Source organism: Lineus longissimus, chromosome 1, assembly GCF_910592395.1.
Source record: "Lineus longissimus chromosome 1, tnLinLong1.2, whole genome shotgun sequence".
Taxonomy (NCBI): Eukaryota; Metazoa; Nemertea; class Pilidiophora; order Heteronemertea; family Lineidae; genus Lineus; species Lineus longissimus.
The window spans coordinates 2,505,803-2,512,975 of record NC_088308.1 but is presented as its reverse complement, the minus strand read 5'-3'; the positions used below and the strand labels follow the sequence as shown (position 1 = coordinate 2,512,975).

The following is a 7,173-nucleotide window of genomic DNA, read 5'->3' as shown; positions in this document are numbered from 1 at the left end:
TGTGATAACCTCTGACCAATTGACGCATGTTCTAATTTCAGTTGCAGCGTACAGAATAGAAATAATTAACATTGATTGAGCCGATGTCTACTCGTATTTCTTGCATCATTAGCAAAATCGGGCATCGGTGATGCTGGAAGATAGTTAGGATGATAAAGTGGATGTAACATCTGCTGAAAGGTACTTGGCCTGCTTGGGTCAGAAATCTCGCATAAATACTAGTATAATGGACAAAACTTGCATTTTGTGCTCGTTATGTACGAAATATACCCGTTCCCAATTTGGAACAGATTTGGGACTTGGGAGACCATTCCTTCGATCGTGTTTCTTTTTTTGGAGTTCGTTAGATGGAGTGTGCAAACCGTCAACCTCCGTTGACCTTCCTTTTGACAATAACAGACACTCCATGTGACCCAAGCCGTGCCGTCAACAGGAAATGCATGAACACTCAAAGTCGTATGCAAATTACAATATGCATGAAGTTTAATAATCGAAAAATTCGTCATATATTACATATATATAGATATAAAAAGAAGACGAACATTACTGTGTACAATTTGGTGTAACAGTGAACACGTTTAGGTTAAAACAATATACCTTGTGGATGATAAAAAAGCATATCGAAAGACGTAGAAAATGACAATATTCATAAATGTGAAGGCTTGGTGAAGGTGGGTGATTGTACTAAGACAAAGGCGACTTTGAAGGGACATGTGGCATGTTTTGGTGCTTATAGGAAACACCAATTGACTCTGTTCTTAGTCAATTTCGACTTTAGTTTGTACGTTTCATGACCGGATCAAACTCGAAAGAATCTTGGAAAATGAATAAGGACTGTATATAGCAACCACTGCATGTACATTGTTTTAACACTGCGCCGATGAAAGCAGTGCTTAGCAGCAGCCTTCGAAATAGTGATAGAAAGTACTTGTTCGTACAGACATGCATTGTACATACACTGTACATTCTTTATGAAAAAGCTTTAAAAAACTGATCAATTTTGCGCCAGGTTTCTGTCAGCAGTTCACTTCTCTCTCGGCTTCGCTTTTCGAATCATCCATGCACAGCATGGAAAAAAACGCACTTCAACCAAAAACATCAATCTTTGAACGCTGACACAAGTTTTGAATTTAATATAAATTTTGATTAAAATGGCAACCATACCCACAGTCATCTCCATGAGCTCATATTTTACAAACAGGAATGTCCCCTTAATGAACAACACTCATTTTCAAATCTTCATCATTGCACCTTGTTGATAATGCTCGGCGAGCCCCGGCCAATACGCTAGTTTAAAAGCTACCAGGGAGATATAGCCTAGTTTACTCAACATGCCTAAAAGCATACACCAGCAAAGATCGGCTGAACTAGTTTGAAGCAAGTGATATAACACATAAAACAAGACAAGAATGTATACTCGTATTCCCGAACTGATGAAGGGTTGAACACGACCGGCAAGGCAGCCTCCTCAACAAGGGCAACCTCTTTGATGCTAAGTCGCCAGATATTTTACGATCATAGAAAAATGGCTGAGAATCTGAATGTTTGACCTGATATGACATTTTCTCGTGGCTGAAATGCGCATCGTACCAATTGTGACGCGATGAGAACAGAAGACATTGGTCCCTCTGAAGTGCATTTGTTGTTGTTGATTTAAAAAAACTGAAAACCCGCGTTGTGTTAAAAGTATTCCTCGGCCGTGTGTTATCGTCCAGCGTTCACAGCCACGTTAACAACAGTTGGAAGGAGCGTCTTAGCATAGATTTGGAGCCCAGAAAAAGGTTGCCGCATGACACAGAAATGAAAGCTTTGTGCATTGCCAGTCAGTCTGACCCATTATTTGAAAAGAAATTAATATCCCATTAAAATTAGCACATTTAAAAACGTAGTTTGATGCACACCTGAAGGATACGGAATCTTTTCACATTAAAGAAGTCCAAAAGGTTGGTGATGTTTCGTTGTCGAAATTTTTTGAAATTGCTTCTTTTTCACAATCATTAGAAAAGTTAATTTTTTCACTCTCTTAGACTCGATACACGTTTACCAGTTCGTGATTTGAAACTGCTTTCCATAGACTTCCTGTGGATTTCAACTTCAGTAGGTATGATACATGGCCACGGGACTATACAGTAAGACCAGTCCATGGCCATGTCAATGTACATATACAACTATTGTCAACCATATCATGCTTGTGCGAGTAAGGCCAGAAATTGACATTTGCCATTTTGTACTTCTTTTGTTGGGTTATTCCAAAACACTTCAGGTACACACGTGAGGCCTTTACAATGTTTTTCAAGTAACTATTAATGAGGTATGAGAAAGAAGTATTGATTGACACTAATTGTTTGGACAGCACATACAGTGTGAATTCAAATACGATCGGCTAAAACCAGTTGTTTTTTCGTAAATTCAGGCATATTTATAGAATATGAAAGAGTTATGCAATTAGATAAAGCAACTTTTGTTGATTACACCAGATTAGGCGGCGAAGGCTTTTATCAACCTAGACAGTTCAGAATGCCTTGGTTGTACGGGATGTCAACGAAGGCAAGAACAAATCGAAGTGTTTTCAATAATATGCTTGTCAAATCTACAATAGCAAGAATTCTCCTCAAAAACATTTGGTATTTCTTATTTTCGTTATTACTGTTGTGCAGCATGGGAAAGATTATTTTACAAGGCCCAAATCATGATCACCTCACAATATCTAATCCCCAAATTCACATGATGAATTATCCCTCCCTCAGGATCAGCCACGCCATATTTAGTTTCAGCTACACGATGTTTCTGAACGGTCCCAAAGAGAGTGGGGAGGGGGCGCCGATCAGTCTAGTTTGGTTTGTAGCCATGGTGTTGTTGTTATTGTTGTGGTAGAACCAGTTTTACCAATACCGTGGAGCAACCGAACTATGAAATTGTGGTACGCCATCTTTCGTATTAATTTTATCACAGGACGATTACAGAACCTGACCCAACAGCATTAAACAAGATACAGCGAAATATGAAAACTATACAATATTTTGAATTACAAATGTTAAAGTAATTTAGAGAAAAATAGTCCTCACTATACTAATGGTTACAAAAATACGGTACAACCAAGACTGGCCAAAGTCGCAAATCTTCGCGTCGTTCTCACCCTAAACAGGCGCAAGACCGTGGCATTCCCTAGAACTATTGCACACTGTCTATGGCTTTGTTTAAGATGAAACTACGATGTGCATAATATGTGACATTTTTCACTTAAAGAACTGTTTCACCACAAACGCTTGTGCACTATTTATAGATTGACATGGAAGAAAAGGCGAAGATGTCCATGCCAAAATGATCACGGCAGCATTGAAGGACGTCCATTTCAAACAGTGATGTCGATATCATATATGCAGTATTATCGGCATATCTATTGAACTGGAAACCTTTTTTTATACAGAAAACGCGCAAATAGCGTATATTATGCGTATGAAATGTTTTCATATTTTTTCGACACGGAGCCAGTGCGCTCCTATCTCTCTAGTCAAAATCTGGCAAAAAGTTAGAACGTTTTTTTCGGTAATCCATTAAATACCAACACCGGTGTAACCTTTTTGGTTGGTCCTCATATTCCTTCTAGTGTTTCGATACGACAGTCAGCAAGACCCCATTACATTGTATTTTTAGTAAGGAGAAACAGAGAAACACGGGTCTTTCTCCATTCCCAAGTAATGATGGAAAACACGGAAAAACGTTACACTGATATCGACGCGACTATGTACATGTATGACCGAAACTTGTCTTCAGAATTGACCAATGAAAATCGAGTATCAAATATCACGTGCGGAGTCATTTTGAGCATGCGTATGATTCACTGTTGCGTAGGATTTTACAGCTTGACCATTTTGACATGGAACATAGAAGATGAGTTGATAGTATACTATATAATGTTTAAAGATTGATGAAGAAAAGCTTTTATAAAATGTGTTAATTGCGTGTTAAAACGGGCATTCAATTCGATCAGAATGTTTGTTATCCAATCAGAGTAAACTGTTTCAATTGACACAGTTATGAATGATCCATTGAAGTAGGTTAAGCTGGTTAGGTAAACAATGTTGTCTGAGTAAAATCTCGACCCTCCGAAGAAGTCGTGGTTCGAGCTTTTGGCACTGGCTAATAAATACAGTTTGGCAAAAGGTGGGAAGATTTCAGGAGGATCAACTGCTGTCGGCTACAGTTCAATTGATGATATAACGCCAGCATTCAGCGGTTACTTCCTCACGAGGACCAAATAGTCGAATATCAAATTTCCCATCAATGAAAAAATGCCAACACGTGATAGCTTCAAAGTCATCGTCGGAAACTTATCACACCAATGCAGTAACACTGTACTGCCTAAAAGCACAATGCACATAAAAATTGAGCATCACATGCATCACATGTACATCAACTGAACTGCAGCCTATATGAAAATTCCTCAAAAACTGTACATTTTTTATGATAACTGCTTGTGAAACGTGCAGAACAAGAAAGAGAGAAAAAGATAGTTATATAGGCCTACGACTTGTTCAAATGGCAAAATCACATCACATCACCACTGACAAGTGAATGCATGACTCATGACAACATCCAGGTGCATGAGATAAAACACAAAACTGGGGGAACAAGAAGAAGAATGTTATTGCGTAACGAAAGGCAAGATAAAGATATTTTTCGTCGATCTTATTAGTTGGTTTACGGGAACGCCAGCGTTCACACTATGGAGAGAGGGCTTTGTAGATTATACCAGTGGTATATGTTACAACTGATGATACATGTACATAAATTGCTTTGCTTTCAAATCAAAAACCAAAACAGATGAGGATACAGTTTTAGACACGATTTGACTTTTTATAGAGCTTCAACTGTAATCTTACACGAAAAGCTTCGATCAGCATATAGCCAGAAGTTTACTCCTGCCACTGGCATTGCACGTCATCCAAAGCTAAAATGGTTTGTTTAATCCCATCATCCTCTGCCATTACATCACGCAGAAAAGCGTCCATGTAAACCAACTAAAAGGAGACGCGACATTTATTTGTACTCTATCATCTCAACTCTGAGTGAGCTTAACGCACCCACAACAACTGAACTCAAAATGCAGGCATTGCTCTGCCCGGTGGGGAATACTTTCGCCATTTACTCTTCTTCTGAAAAGCCCCTGTCAAACACCTTGTTAGGGTATATTTGCTTTGCGGCACACATTTCGCCGTGAGTGATTGCATCAACAGAAGGCAAAATTATTGCGACCTCAAGGACCAAGAGAATTTTGATTTGAATGATCAGAATTTAAAATTTACATTTGCATCCGGCATCCCTTTTTGCCATCTATCGCCAGTAAAGTAAAGCAAATATGGTATCCTGCCGTTCGTCTTCCAAACGAACAGGCATTGCTGGGAACTTATTGGTCGTTTGATATCCCAAGACCGACGCTCCTCATTGACACACATGTACATGTATGATCTAAAACCTTCCTTTGACACTTTTGACACGGTGATGATATCCCAAACGCAAGCATCTGTATCGTAAGTGAAACGGAAGAAATGGATATCACGCCCACCGGCACCACGCCACCTTTTTGTAGCATCTTTATGTAACCGGTCCTTGTGTTTCCAGTACCGCCATGAGTTTATCAAGTGAAAACAAAACTTAGTAAAGATGTATACCTTGGGATGTCGCGTCGAACGTTTCGAAGGTTTCACAACCCTTACGAATACCTACGAAAAACGATGTACGAAGTATATGGAAATGCTCTTCATCGACAATTTTTTTGAACATTTCCCGGATTCATGAGTGAAGCGGAAATGACTTGATGACACCTCAGATATTCGTACGGCGTACTTCGTTATTCGTACTGCGGACCCGGACCGCGGATTGCGAAGCCTGCCTATTAACAAAAAAGAGCAGGCCTGAAAAAAAACTACACCTAATTCAAGGAAAGGTATCATAGTTTTAAATGCGGATATCAACAATGGAAGTTATGATTTTTTAAAGCAGTAAGGGTGATAAAATGATGATCGGCAATGAAGTGTACCGGTCACAGCAGTGCGAAAAGCTTTCACAAATGTTATGTGTTGATGCCTTCCCTTGAATTAAACTGTGATTTCCATGGATGACACTGTTCTTGCTTTGATAACACTGTCATTGCCTTGAGATACATTGTAACTTCTAGGTCAGCCTGTTTTAGAGACTTTAATCCGAAATATCTTAGACATTCCAGGCGACGCTCTGGTTAGCGGGTTTCTTAGAAGAAGGGCATCGAAATATCTTCCAGAAAAGTACACCTATATCCTTCGTCTTGTTTACCTCAACTACTCCTGCCTTAACCTCACACATTAATCAAAGACAGCATAATTCCTGGTGTTGCATATCCAAAATGCTGCCAAACTCAAGATATTATTGCTTGGAATAAATCCAGCTCAAATTTACAGATTTCCCTTGCATTTCCTTCCATAAAACAGCGCATCCACATCCATGTGCATTTCCTGCAGAAATTCAGTTCTTTTCTCCAAACACAGATGTCATTTGCAGCATCGTCTGTAGCCCACTGGCAAAATCTGTTGCATTAATCCACAACTGCTCAACAAAAATCGAATCATGAACTTAGGTTATAAACTGTATCTAAAACATCAGATAAAACTTGGTCAACTAATGACTAGAAATATCCAAGAAATCATAATTTCTGGAAACAATTTGACACAAACCAATTGTCCATCTTTGTTTATCCTGGGTGACTTCCGGCGTATTCTAAAATCCGCCATTACGCAATTATAAAACCGGTCTCCAGAAACACCTTTGGAAAAGCTCAAGGTAAAAATATTAAAATGTTGTGCTTGCTGCGCGCCAATAGGCACTGAGGTCTTTTGATAGCTGGAAAAGAAGAAGAAACCCATCAATGTTTTGAAAATTGGTTACCTCGCTCGGATATCGATAATCCAGTATAAGTGAGTGGGCGGAGGAGAGGCCAGCCCACAACCAGAGAACGGGAGTCAAAGTTGTAATCCCCTGGTCGCCCGTTTTTTGTGAATAGTCTACACCATGATAGTGCCTTTGAAAGGCATCAACGTATCACGAACGTACAGACCTTAATGTACACAGAAGGAACAGAAATTGTCATGTTGTCTTATGACATAACAATTGATGCAGCCGGGGTATCGAGCTCAAGGT

General features: G+C 39.3%; 1 protein-coding gene across 3 annotated transcripts in view; it reads right to left on the bottom strand.

Annotated features, from left to right (window-relative positions):
• Nucleotides 1-461: 461 nt before the first annotated feature.
• LOC135484506 (uncharacterized) overlaps nucleotides 462-7,173 on the bottom strand; it is a 47,551-nt gene continuing 40,839 nt past the window's right edge. For all 3 annotated transcript variants that reach the window (XM_064766050.1, XM_064766040.1, XM_064766061.1), the window contains one exon: nucleotides 462-6,876. The gene's annotated coding sequence lies outside the window, so the exon portion shown is untranslated. The remainder of the gene's footprint in view (nucleotides 6,877-7,173) is intronic.